Source organism: Cebidichthys violaceus, unplaced genomic scaffold (genome assembly GCF_023349555.1).
Source record: "Cebidichthys violaceus isolate CVI_PGR_0920_01 unplaced genomic scaffold, fCebVio1.0.p SCAF_3, whole genome shotgun sequence".
Lineage (NCBI taxonomy): Eukaryota > Metazoa > Chordata > Actinopteri > Perciformes > Stichaeidae > Cebidichthys > Cebidichthys violaceus.
In genome coordinates this window covers 21,163,224-21,177,467 of record NW_027176483.1, presented here as the reverse complement: position 1 = coordinate 21,177,467, position 14,244 = coordinate 21,163,224, and the positions used below count along the sequence as shown (strand labels likewise).

General features: G+C 45.6%; 1 protein-coding gene across 1 annotated transcript in view; it reads right to left on the bottom strand.

Moving 5' to 3' along the window:
- The window catches only part of smpd3 (sphingomyelin phosphodiesterase 3), a 50,419-nt gene extending 42,039 nt beyond the window's left edge, over window positions 1-8,380 (bottom strand). The window contains exon 1 of the mRNA XM_068723840.1: window positions 8,194-8,380. The gene's annotated coding sequence lies outside the window, so the exon portion shown is untranslated. The remainder of the gene's footprint in view (window positions 1-8,193) is intronic.
- Window positions 8,381-14,244: the final 5,864 nt, after the last annotated feature.

The following is a 14,244-nucleotide window of genomic DNA, read 5'->3' as shown; positions in this document are numbered from 1 at the left end:
GGGAGGGGGGAGCGCCGTGAGCGTTAAGTCCACGGCCGTACCGGGCCTGAAAATACCGTCAGTTCGGGAGTCTTTCCGAACTTCCCAAAGGCCAGTCCGCCCATGGTGACGGGAGCCGTAAAGTTAACGGTCGGAGCCGCGAGCCACCTTCCACCAGGCCTTTCCAAACCCAACTACAGACAGTTGCGTCGCACATGGAGGAAATGCGGCTGGAGAAGGCCAGCCAGCACTGGGGAGAGGATCCTCCAACACCGAGGTGCCGTCTCTGACACGCCGAGTCGAATGCCTCAGATGGACATGGACCCCATCCGTCGAGAAGTGTGAAAACCATAGAGTGTATAGATGTCGCCATCTTGGATTATGGCTGTCGCCATGTTGTTTTTGTTGCAGCCAATGAACAGAAGTAACCATATACGTCTCTGGTAGTGTCAGCAATCTGTCAATCACTGTGTAGCCCCGCCCCTAAAGCATCTCCTGCTTTATGGTCTGTTTGACTCTAAATGGAGCATAATGTACTAAATGAACATCATGCTGTATTGAAGAAGACTGTAAACTAGAGATTGAGACCATAAACTCATGTTTACAATGTTTACTGAGGGAATAAATACAGTTTTTCTCATAGACTTCTATACAATAGATTCGCCCCCTGCTGGACAGTAGAGATAATGCAAGTTTTAAGACACTGGCTTCACTCGGCAGGCCGAGAATAAAAATAGAATGAGGAGGAAGTTGAAAACTCCGGTTAACACGCAGCGCGGCCTGCCTCCAAAGTCATCTTCAACCTCAGCACCTCACTAATTAACCGCACAGGCTGCAGCCTCTCACCCTCCCTCAGAACACGGCCTGGGGTCCACACAGGTAATGAGAGAGCGTGTGTGGTCCTCACGTGCGCTCGTTTGTTTGACTTTTACTTCCCCTGTTATTAGTGTGTGGCCGGCTCTTTCTAAAGCCGCATCGACCACATCTGTCGGACGCACGACTCCACCCAAAAAGCACCTCTTTCCGACCTCACACCAGAAGTAGATTAGGGCCTTCGGCAGGCAGAGCAGCAGGGCACCTCTGGGGCAGACAGAGCGGCGGCACAACCACCGCTGCAGCTCACGTGGGTGAAGTGAAGGAACGGACGGGTTGGAGCTGCACGAGAGACGAGACAAATATCAGTTCTTGTGGTCAAAAGTCTGCCGTGGGTGTTAAGAGGGCGGAGGACTGACACTCGCTCAACGGAGATTCTATATTTAAAGCTCAGACTGGAAAGATGAAGTGAACCTAACCCAAATCCAGCTCTCTGCATCCTGTCAGCAGAGGTAGAGACGAGACCAGCGGTTGGAAACATAATCTCTCCGTGTTCACACAGTCGGTTCACACTGACCTGTTAACGGCAGCAGGCAGGCGACCAACCCCCAAACACACACACACACACACACACACACACACACACACACACACACACACACACCATTCACCGCACAGCTGTCCAACCCTCAATGTAGGTTCAGCAAGATGCACTCATTTCAACCAAAGGAGCTTAATCCAGAATTAACACGGCTCAGCCAATCTCATTCAGATTTAAAATCCCTCTGCAGATCAAATTAACAAACTAGTCACTTACCAAAGTTGGTGGTTAAAGATTAGCAGAAAAAAAAAAAGATTTAATAATTGACCAACATGTAAGAAAACAGTTAAATATGGGATGAGATACCTGAGTTACCTGATTCATGAGGCGTTTAAGAATATCATTCTACATATCAACGTCAGAACATCTGCAGACGTATAAAGACTTGAGTGATGTCATGCTCAGGACCCGGCGTTAGCAGCAAGCGTTGTGTTGTGTATGATGCATGAGATGATGCACGCAGTCGTCTGTACGCCACAGAGCACGCGTGAGCTTAATGCGTATCCGGTCCACTGTGGACAGCTGACCCTCTACTGTTCAGGTCCTGTTCATTTGGTCATATACACACCACTATGGATGGATTACTGAAGCACCCCCCCCTCCCCCCCCGGCCTTAAAATAACCTCAAAAACACCAAAACTACAAAGAGACACAAAATAACTGCAAAAAGTTGCAAGACAGCTGCAAAGAGACAATACATGACCACAAACACACAAAGAAACAACTCTAAAGACAAATCAAACGACGACAAAGAGACACAAGACAGCAACAAAAAGAGACAACAGCAGCACAGTGTGTGAGTCACGCACCTGTGGAGCAGAGGCGGTGGGGCCTTTTGCATGTCAGTGCCCAGGGGCCCATTGTCTCATAATGTTTATGACAGAAGCCATATAAGAGATAACTTCACTGTGGCGCTGCAGAGACTTTGTGCTTCACTGTCGTTGGTCAACACTTTACAAAACAGCAGACTGACGAACTCAGTTAAAATGTCTTTTTTCACTTCAGTTTGTGTAAAAATGTATTTTAAAATGAGGTACCCATATATATATATATATATATATATATATATATATATATATATATATATATATATATATATATATATATATATATATGTATATATAGGTTGATGAGGCTTGCTAAGCTAAAGCAACAGTACAGGGTGAAAAGTAATCCATAACAGACTATATCGATCCACTCTTCTCAGGAAGCAACCAGCGCCTTGTGAGCGGTTGTTAAAATGACAAACATGTATTCATCTGGACGCCTTGCTTGAAAATCAATTTTTCCTAAAAAAAATAATGTTGACAATTGCACGGGCAGGTCAGCGTTAAGTATGATTTTTTTAATGCTTTTAGAAACTCTGCCAAGAACATTTTTTATCATGGACAAAAATATATAGCAGTGATTTGCTATTATCTTCTTTTCATGTTCCAGATTTTTGAATCGAATATCCATGGATTTTACAAATTGTCTCTAAGTTTTCCCAAATGTTTGTGGGCCAATACTGCATCCTTCATAATGGAGAGTTCAATGTGTTTCCACCTGGTTCACTTGGTAATGAAGGGTTTCATCTGGACAGCATAGAAGTAATCCTTACCAGTGGGGAGAGCCACTCCTCTTTCCTCTTTTGGGAGTTGTAGAGTTTTAAATTTAATTTAAATAGGAAGAGATATCGTGGGAGTCAATTCTGTGACTTAGACCGAGGAAAGAAATAGAGTTCCGTCGATGTATGTCATCTTTAATTTGATCATTTACAATATAGATATGAACTGACCCACTGGGACGGACGGAAATTAAAGGGAAAGGGAAGAGATAGAGGGAGGAAGTGGAACCTAGGAGCTCAATTCAACCAAATAATAACAAGAGGTCTATGTGAGGAAACATCTAGTGAGACGTTAAATCAGAAAATAATGTACAAAGCCCCTCCTCTCTGCATTAGAGCTCAGCTCTTCTCTGGACGACAACCAGAAAGCAATAGAGCTTCAGCATTCATCCGTCCACGCCGCCATGCTGGCAGGTCCATGTGCCAGCATGGCAGCACGGGAGGATGTAAGGGAACAGATGGAGGGTACAGAGAAGACGGGAGGATGGCCGACATACAAGAGTGGTGGAGGAGGAGGAGGAGGAGGAGGAGGAGGAGGAGGAGGAGGAGGAGAGGGATGAGAAATGTAAAGGACAGGCGCCCACATGAAAGGAAGAAGCCCGTCCAGCCTGAAATGAAAGAGAGGAGGGCAGAGGAGAGGGTGGAGGAGAGGGTGGAGGAGAGGGTGGAGGACAGAGGAGAGACTGTAAGTGAATGCTGATACATGGACTGGTCTCTAATCAACTTCAGAGGGTCTAATTACAGCTGAAGTAGCCACATGCTGTAATCACACAGTCCAGCTATATGTGTATATATATACATATACATATATATATATATATATATATATATATATATATATATATATATATATATATATATATATACATATGCTGCCTGTTAAACACAGCCTATATATTCTGGTTCAGGGCGGGTCCACTCCCTGACCCTGAGGTTCATCTTATTGAAGGTTCGTCCGTTATTAATATTTGAATTCTTCTTTATATCATTCGCTTCCCAGCGATGTTCCACATGAATTCAAATATGTACATTCAAATGACCTTTTGGTTAAAGTACGTATGTATTTAGTGTCAAATTGCTATTTTTCGCAAGCTATCCTAAAAACGATTCCCCATTGATTATAATTTTTTTTTTTTTACACACGTTTTGTGTTTAAGATCAAAAAGTGTCCATTTAGTGTAACATTATAACGCCTTAACACAGTGATCTTAATACGTTTTTTAAAGATCATAATGTATGGAGATTATAAATCACTATTATCCTTCAGTCAGTGAGTGATTATGAAGTATTATGATACTCCACCCAAGTCGTTATGAAATGCTGCCAGCGTGTAGAAACGTGTTCTTTTTCAAATGATCATTGATGGTGTCGGTATTATCCTGTTGATAATGAAGCCTGTTTCAATAAGCAGCACATTTCACTCCGTGGTTTTGAATTAACAGCTCGGCCCTTCAAGATTCAACAGACAGCAGGCCTCCGCCTGACCGTCCACAACGACCCGCTCATCTCCGCTGGAGGCCGCTCGCCGCTGAGAGCGGATCTGATCCACCTTTGGTGTTTCTGGACCAGGCCTCTTGTGGGGCCGTGGGTCTTAGCAGGAAACCCCAGCCCTCCATTCAAGCCCATGTGAGAGCAGCTAGTGGAGGAGGGGAGAGGAGACAAGAGGGACGCACTAGAAGGTGACGTCTCAGCACACACAGAGAGAAAGACGTGTTGGTGTCCTTGTTGAAGATGAGCACCATGAAGAGGCAGAGGAGTGGTGCTGGGCTTTCCTCTACACTCAGGGAGCAGAGGGTCCAAAGGGGGAGGTAAGATGTCCCTAATGAGACCCCGAGGAGCTTCAGGAGCCTTCAGATGAGCTCCAATTTTATAATCATATTAACCCAATTAAATACATTCTAAAAAATTGAGGACAGTCCATATGAGACATTTTTCATCCGGCGCCATCACCGTGTCACAAAATTGTCCAATGCTTTTGTTATACAACCAAATACCTGCACAACTAATGACATTTCATGGTAAACAACACATTTGCTAGACATCAGCATGTTAGCGTTGCCATCGTTAGCATGTTAGCATGCCGATTTAGCTCAAAGCACCGCTGTGCCTGAGTAACGTAAGATCTTCAACTGATCACAAGGTTTTAACTGACTGCAGACATGTGGAGAATGTGGAGACCCTAAAGTCTAGAGGCCTCAAATCGCCAAATTTGGAATCCAAATGTTCCTTAAGAGTTATCACGTGAAGCTTGGGTAACAATGGACTGTCCAATCAACTCACCTGGGCTGAGTGAAATGATTGGACAGAAGATTTTGATTATTGACGTATGTCGGGGTGTAAGGAGTGTTCTAAAATGCGTTACCCACCGACGCTTTAGGGGGCAGTAGAGAGTCCGTGTGGGTTCATGTTCAGGTTCCTGCAGATATGTTGGGTTTGTACTAGAACACGTTTACATGCATTCATGTTCAAAAAACACTTCTCACACTGTCTGTCTGAATATACCTGCGTTCACTCTTTGTCTGAAACACGGAATTACGTTGCTAGGCAACAGCTTGGTCCGTGTGTTCTTCCTGTCAGCTGATGTCATCCACTGAGGACACATTTGGACACATAAAACTGTGAGGTCATCTCTGTGTTGTATAGTTTCTGAATACGACTTGTGTGTGTTTCTACAGGGATCGAGCAGTTTGATGCACGTTCACAGTATTGACGCAGCACCTAGACCTGCTTCATAATAAATAACAGATTCAAATCTCACAACTGACAAGATGGGACCTTTAGAGTAAATGGCCCAGGTTCAAGTGCTGTTGGTGCTCTTTCTGTATTGTTGTTTGACCCCTGACCTCCCTCTGAAGAGTGAAAAACAGTGAAATCATCATCCCACCACAAACGGCGTCGGTACCTTTGGGGCTCAACGAATACGCGTAAACAAACCCTGAATTTAACCTTTGTAATGGAATAAAGTATTGCATCCAGTACTGTACACTAACCAGTCCTCCTGACGTCTGTCCACCTGCACACAGCCATTGAAACCATATCCTGCGCTATCAGGTGTCACTGGACTCCCGGACTTGTTGGAGAGCCCCACCTGACCATCCAGCTCCGCTCAACCACCTGCCTGCTCCGCTCCAAAGGAAACCCAGTCTGCCGGACCCCCGCTGGACCCCCGCTAGACCCCCCGGGGGACCTGTTTTTTGAGCATGTGGATAGAGACGAGGGATTGGCGTTGACCTTTCTCCCCCATCTTCTCAACAACAACAAAAACAAAAGACGTGGACATATTGCGGAGCCTTCTGCTCCTTTGGAGGGCTGGTCCAAAGCCAAGAAGCATCTAAATAAGTCAAATGTGGTGTCTTAGCTGTAGCAACAGGATTAGTTTAACACGGAGATAATTGGGGAAAGACTTAGACTACTGATCCAGATCTAAATCCACAGGGAGAGGAGCTAAACTCACTACAGCCACACTGTCTGTCACCTTCTGCAGCCCTGTCATGATGTCAGCAACGTCACCTTTCACACATCTGCCTGAGTCGCAGAACTTAAAACTTGCATTCACTCTACTGACCAGCAGGGGGCGACTCCTGTGGTTGAAAAAAGAAGTCAGATTGTAAAGATCTATGGGAACATCCCAAGTGTCTTAATCGCGTCCCCGTTTCCCTCACTCGCGTCTTTAACTCTGTTAAACTGTCTCGCGGGAGTCCCCAACGTTACAGAACTACAAAACTAAATGAAGGAGTGTCCCTCTAATGTCTACAACACAAGACAACATGGCACATGAACAACGAGCAAACTGGATGAAGAAAACATGACTTAGTAGAAGACGAAGGTGGGGAGGGGCGAGGAGAGGAGGAACCAAGAGAGGGGAGGAGAGGAGAAGAGGAAACAAGAAAGGGGAGGAGAGGAGAGGAAAAGAGAGGAGAGGAGAAGAGGAAACAAGAAAGGAGAGAAGAGGAGAGGAAAAGAAAGGAGAGGAGAAGAGGAAACAAGAAAGGAGAGAAGAGGAGAAGAAAGGAGAGGAGAGGAACAAGAAAGGAGGGAAGAGTAGAGGAAAAGAGAGGAGTTGAGAAGAGCAAACAAGAAAGGGGAGGAGAGAAGAGAGGTAAGGGGAGGTAACAAGACAGGGGAGGAGAAGAGAGAAGGAAACAAGAAAGGAAAAGAGAGGAGAGGAGAGAATAGGAGAGGATGGAACAAGAAAGGAGAATAGAGGAGAGGAGGAAACACAGCAGGAGAACAGAGGAGAGGAGTAAAAAGAGGAAATGAAAGGGGAGATGAGGTAATGAGAAAGAAGAAATGAGAATATAGAGGAGAGAAGGAAACCAAAAAGGAAAGAGAGGAGAGGAGGAAGTCAAAAAAGGAAACGAGATCAGAGAGGAGTAGAGGATGAAAGAGGAGAAAAGAGGAGAAGTGATCCCAGCCAGGCCACACCTACATGTACTCTGGATTAAAAAAGAGCAACACCTCTCTACAGATCCCCGGCTGTTCTCCCACAAGCTGCGACGCTGGATCGGCTCTCAAGAGGCACAGTAGCGACCGCACCACTAACCGGCCGGTCCCAGTAGCTCCATGTCTCCAGCTGTAAAACCAGTAAAGCCATAAAGCCATAAAACCATAAAGCCACTACATGTGGGCAGCGGGCCAGCAAACATGGAGAAAGAAATCACAACTGACCGAGTGATGCTCAGTGAATCATATGTGTGTGTGTGTGTAGCCAATGTGTGTGTGTGTGTGTGTGTGTGTGTGTGTGTGTGTGTGTGTGTGAGAGAGCGAGAGAGAGAGAGAGAGAGAGAGAGAGAGAGCGAGAGAGAGAGGTAAGGATTGCTATGCTTTCTGTGGCATATTGAGTTGCTCAGGCATTCATGCAAAGAGCGCGCGCGTTTGTGCGTGCGTGCGAGAGAGAGAGAGAGAGAGAGAGAGAGAGAGAGAGAGAGAGAGAGAGAGAGCATCGCTGACCATTAGATCATGCAAATATGAGTCAAATGTTTTACCCCAGGCAAACGCAGGGCACGAATGAGGCGCGGCTGCAGACTGAGTGGACACGCTCACTCTACAGACAGGTTTCACGAGCACTATCACACGACCAGAGACCGGGACGCTCTCTGAGCCTCTGTAACCCATACATGTGAACAGTACCGTCCCTGCTGCTTTCCGACACAAGAAAAAAAAAAAAGAGAAGAGAAGAGAAGAGGCGACTTACTTGTTGGAAATCTCTCCCGCGTGGGCTTCGGGTGATGTGTAAAACGCTGCGTGGTTTCAGTTCGTGTTTTTTTTACCCTCCCGTGCCGAGCGCTGAGTTAAAAAGAAAAGAAAAGCGTCTTTGAGGTGGTGTGAAATCCACGGACCGGCTGATGGGCTGCGGACCGAGCGAGGGACCGAGCGAGCGACTGAGCAGAGCGGTGGAGGCGAGGAGAGTTGCCTCTTCAGCACCACATCGCTTTGAACAGCTCCCGCTGACGTCACTCCCTCACTACGACGCCACGCCCACTTCCCTTGCCACCGCCTCCGGAGAGAGAGAGAGAGAGAAGGAGGAGGGGGGGGGGGGGGGGGGGATGTAAAAGAAGACAATACATTCATCATTAGGCTACTACTTTATCATTTCTGAGGTATTAATACGTGCATCACTGGTTATATCATTTTACTGGTTCTGCACCATTGTCTTGTCTTGCTTTCTCTCTGTTGTGCATTGTGTCTTGATGTGTGTGTGTGTGTGTGTGTGTGTGTGTGTGTGTGTGTGTGTGTGTGTGTGAGAAACCCACAGAGAGCCCTCTACATGGCACTGTGCACCGATGGCCACACAACCATCTAAGATACCAACGTAGAAACCAAGAGGTGCTGCTAATGATGACACTGCGGTGATATTCACAATAACAGCATTGTGTATTATCCTAAGGATAACAATCACAACAAGACGGGAAACGATGCTGGTCAAGATTAAGACAATCTGAAACTATTGCATGCGATTGGTTGGATATCGTCGTAGGATTCTGGTCCGATGCTACGCTTTGCATGGTCAGTCTGTATTTGAGGGCGGGACACAGCGAAGGGCCAATTCACCAATATTACATTTTTCTGGACCAAGGGAAGCCAATGCGGAAGTGCCTTCAACCTGCATTCTCTCTAGTGTCCACCAGGGGGCGACTCCTCTGGTTGTATAGAAGTCTAGTCTAAAATGACTCTACTTCTCTCTTGATTTATTCCCTCAGTAAACATTGTAAACATGAGTTTATGGTCTCAATCTCTAGTTTACAGTCTTCTTCAATACAGCATGATGTTCATTTAGTACATTATGCTCCATTTAGAGTCAAACACACCATAAAGAGGGGATGCTTTAGGGGCGGGGCTTACTTTGACATAATATTTTGGCCTTCCCTAAAAATGTCTTATTAAGCATTCTGTTGGACGTAGCTCCATCCACTCAATATGGGGACGGCCAAAATGCCTAAATCAACGGATGATGTTTTGTGATTCAGTCAACTTCGTCTATACAGTCTGGTTCAGATCAGCCACAGAGCCCACTGTCACTAGTTCTCCTTGGAACTATTCAGAAAGTAATTTCAGTTATTTCCACAGTGAGGTCCATGAGTAACAAGGACTCTGAGACAAGCTCAAGGTACATTTAGCAGTTGGAGCTTTCAGTTGAATCACATGGTCTTCATCATTCAATGATGGCTCAATCGCCATGCGACTGCGGCTGTTCAACCCCCATGGTTCTGAGCTAAGGCCAAAATCAAGCCTTCGCTAACTCATTCACTACTCCCTTTATGAGAGACACTCAATAGTTTACTCTATATTCAGTCGTAAATTAAGATTATGATTCATCATTATCACAAATAAAAACCCAAACTATCTCCATGGGTTGATACCACTACAGCCAAAGTTATACCAGGGTCCACTCGGGTCTGTGTGCTGTTAAATGTACTCATTAGAGGGTGAACATAGGCTCTGTGCAGCAGTTTGATCCAGTTTTGGTCTCCATATCCATGTTCATGACAACTAACCGTTAGGCTGTGTCGTTACCGCCAAGATGGCGCCAGGAGCCACCCACTTTGAGCTTTGCAACGGCTCTTGGGAAACCTCTGGGTGACGTTGTGCAGACTACATCCATAGTTTACACAGTCTGTGTGCAGAATCTATCCTACAAGTACAATATAAACAGTGTCCTTGATGTCCACAGCTGTCGGTGTATTCATCTGTTATGGATAATTACCAAGTATAACCAAGGCTTAAAGGTAACAGAGAAAATATTTTTTTTAATTTGGGTGAATTGACCTTTTAAATGGCAGTTACCTTGTGTGTTGAGTGTAAATACCAACACAGTGCACTTCTTTTAAATGGCAGTAAAAAGACTGTCACCAGTCATGGCTCCTCTTTGTTCTCCAGAGATGTCGTCAGTTGAAGTGAAGTTATCAGACCAGACTTAGAGACTTCTCAGATTCCCTCCCTTTCCGGATTTGAACTGTCTTAATGAAAGCCGACACAGAGTGCAGCAGTTGCAAAGCGAAGTTGACTCATATAAGTGAGGCACGCGGCCTTAAGACAGACACTTCAATAGATGCATCACGTCCTCAGAGAGCGAATATCTAATTTCCTGTATGCAAAATAGCTGATTCTGAGCCAGCGTACGTCAGGGGTAGATAAACATCTTGTCAGTCATATGCTGCCGCTCCACTTTGCTGCTCAACTGTAGTCTATTTATGCAAGTGGATTTAGAGGGTCTGGTATCAAATGATATTAAATACAAAGATTTTGTCACGGCTTGGGATTTAGAGAGCTGAAAAAAACCAAAACTGAATGTAGGTAAAATATTTAATAGAAACAGTTCACTTGTTGGCTACAAACTATATACAGCATAAAAAAGTTTGTCTCAGCAAAAAACACATCTGGACAAAGTAACAAGGAGAGACGTTTGGCTGTTGAATCCGGGATGCAGAAGGGCTGGAACCTTAAAATAAAACAGAATACACCCCTGAGAAATGAGCCTTGTTAACTCCATGTTGCATGTAACACGTCTGCAAAGCTGCACAAGGCTTTCTTTCTATCTGTTGAGTTGGTAAGAGGAAGCAGCGCTACAAGAGGCAGCAGCGCTACAAGAGGCACAAGGCTTTCTTTCTATCCGTTGAGTTGGTAAGAGGGAGCAGCGCTAGAAGAGGGAGCAGCGCTACAAGAGGGAGCAGCGCTACAAGAGGCACAAGGCTTTCTTTCTATCCGTTGAGTTGGTAAGAGGGAGCAGCGCTAGAAGAGGCAGCAGCGCTACAAGAGGCACAAGGCTTTCTTTCTATCCGTTGAGTTGGTAAGAGGGAGCAGCGCTACAAGAGGGAGCAGCGCTACAAGAGGGAGCAGCGCTACAAGAGGGAGCAGCGCTACACAAACCTATACTGTACCAAGCCAGTTTATCATCTTTGGAAAAACATATTTTGAATTGGCTCAAAGTAATGAAAATGATTTCCAAAAGAACTGAACTGTCCGACCGAGTTGAAAATGATCTTCAGCTCATCAAAACATAAACAGCAAACATGGAAAAAGAACAAACGAAAGAGTTTCTTCCTGTTACATGCATACAGCGTCTTTTCAAAATAAGCTTCTTTGTTAAGAAAACACAGTTTCCACTTGTTATATACAGACAGCGTCTTTTCAAATGAAATGTGTGTTCACAGGAAATTAAAAGTTTCTACTCGTTACATGCATGTCTTTTGAAAATAAATATCTGGGTTCACAGGAAACACAGTTTTTCCGCTCATACATGAATACGGTGTCTTTTCAAAATAAAATTCTGTGTTCACAGGAAAGACAGTTTCAGCTCGTTAAATGCACAGTGTCTTTTCAATATAAAGTTCTGTGCTCACAGAAAAATGCACAGTTTGCGTTGCTGACAAACACTGCATGTGATGGGTAAATGTCAAGTTGCACGGCGGCAGTAAGTGGGGGTGAATTTTGTTTAGCTCGTACCAGATACAATTCAAGCTTTTATTTATAAAAACTATCATATCAGATTTCAAAAGTTAACCAGGCCTTTACTGCAGCATATTTTTTGTCCAACTACAACCTCCAAACCTAAATGACCTAGACCGGAGCATCCTTGCATCATTAGTTTGACCGGACAGCGCAGCCTCTGAAGTGAGGATTTACTGTTTGGATGGAGAAAACAGAGGCTTTGAGAGTTTGTCTCCATGTGATGTTTGAGCCGTGATCCGGAAGCTTCCTCGGTCCTCGGCGGCCCTGTTGACAGAAATATGGGAGATTAGAGGAGGTGGAGAGAAAGAGGAAGAGAGCTGCGACAATAAATTTGGGACATGAGGGATTGTAGGGGCTTACATCGGGGCGGTTGGATGATCCATGAGTCAGATAGTGTCTGAGGTGATTTGCCATGCCGTATATGAGCAGCACCTGGCTCCAGTAAATGGCTGAGGGGATAATCCTTCACACCAGAACATACTTTGCCAATGAAAATCCTGTGAATTCTATAAACTCTGACTCATGAAAAGCAGCATTACAGAGTTAAACATGCAGAGAGCGAGAGAGATGTGCTCTAAGATTTTAGAACAAATGTAACATCATCTCTTAAGCACACCAGAAGTCAGTTTGATAATCCAAGAAACACAGTGAAAGAGGAGATTCTTCTCAGATCACACCAGTATATAAAACCCACATGTTGAGTGAAATGCTTAACAAAGTCTTGTCAGTCCACAATGTTGTCAGTGTCACAGGGTGTAAGCCGAACAGAGGTGGACTCAAATGCTGAATTCAATAGTATGAAAAGGATTTATTTTTTTTCCTTTTAGAGAAGTGGAACGGGATAGGAATGCTGGATCATGAGCCAGAGAAGCGTTGGGGAAACCAGGAGAACGCAGGGGTCCGAACAACAGGTGCAACTGGATATGGAGAGATGGGTTAGTGTGGGCGTCCAAGTAGGGGAATGTTCCAGAGAGGGGAAACTGAGACTGTCTTACTGTGAGCTGGTGAAAACACAACTGGAGGGTCAGGCAGAGACTGACTGGCTGGAGGGTGTTTTCCAGTGTGGCGGCGGGTGAGCAGGCAGGTGGTGAGGCAGATCCAGGTAATGCTGAGATGTGGGAGAGATGCAACCGGAAGCCAGGGAATCCGTCAGACTCAGGAGGAATGAGACTGGAACGAGGAGACAGGTTAAAGACACGACAACAATTTCTTTGGTCAAAGAAAACTCGAGAGACAGGAGCTGGCCTGATTACCACGGGAATGGTAAAACGATCTGGCGAAGACTGGTGCTCCTGCTGCTCCTTAAGTAGGGTTCTTGATGGTGAATGAAGAACAGGTGTGACAGCAGGCAGCAGCCAGACTCCGCCCTGGTCTCCACGGAAACCTGCTCACCCAGCCTGAAACTCAGAAGACACACCTCCCAGCCAAGTCAGATCATGACAGTAAGACACTTCTAATAACAATCAGTGGCAAAAACGAGCTCTTATAATGGGCGTGCATTGATGGTTTCCAACAATGTCTTCCGGCAACAAGTTACCTGACACAATAATTCAAGCAAAAAGTAAAGAAAGAGGTTTAATTTCTCTGTCGGGTCCGTTTCCGTAATGTTGCCCGTTTAGGGGCTACCGGCTGCAGTGTTCTGGCCCCATTAGCCACTTAGACACAAACACATGGGGAAATAGGGTACAGGTTTAAAAATACCCAAGTTACCCTTTATTCCTCTATCCCCTCCGGTTGGTCTCTGATTTCTGAGCCTGAGTTCAGGGACATTTGCCACTCTCAAAGCATGAAGTCGTGTAGTGCAGGTCCGGCTACTGCTAAAACAAGACGCACTCAACAGTGTCACCTGAGTGACACGGCAGTGATGCCCGCTGGGTGGTGCAGCGTCAACCTGGCGGGCAGTGGAGAGTTCGACGTGGGGGGATTGGAAACACTAGTGGTGGGAGGTGGTGGGAGGTCTACATCAGCCACCTTTCCACTCCTGCTCGGCTCTGGCTAGTAAGGGTGCAGTCATCATACAACAGGCAGCTCTTCACTATCTAAAGGATTCATCTGACTGGGAGTCCAACTCAAGCTCCTTGTTCATCTCGCAGCGTGACAGCGAGCTGAGAACAGCATTTCGTGGCTCTGTTTATGTGGCGCGCCGACTCCGGAAGAGCCGTGAAGTGCTTTTACATTTCTCTTTGATGGTTTGTGAAGCGCAAACACCCTTTGAGGAGGCTGCGATACACACACACACACACACACACACACACACACACACACACACTCGCTCACACATATACAGTGATGGAGC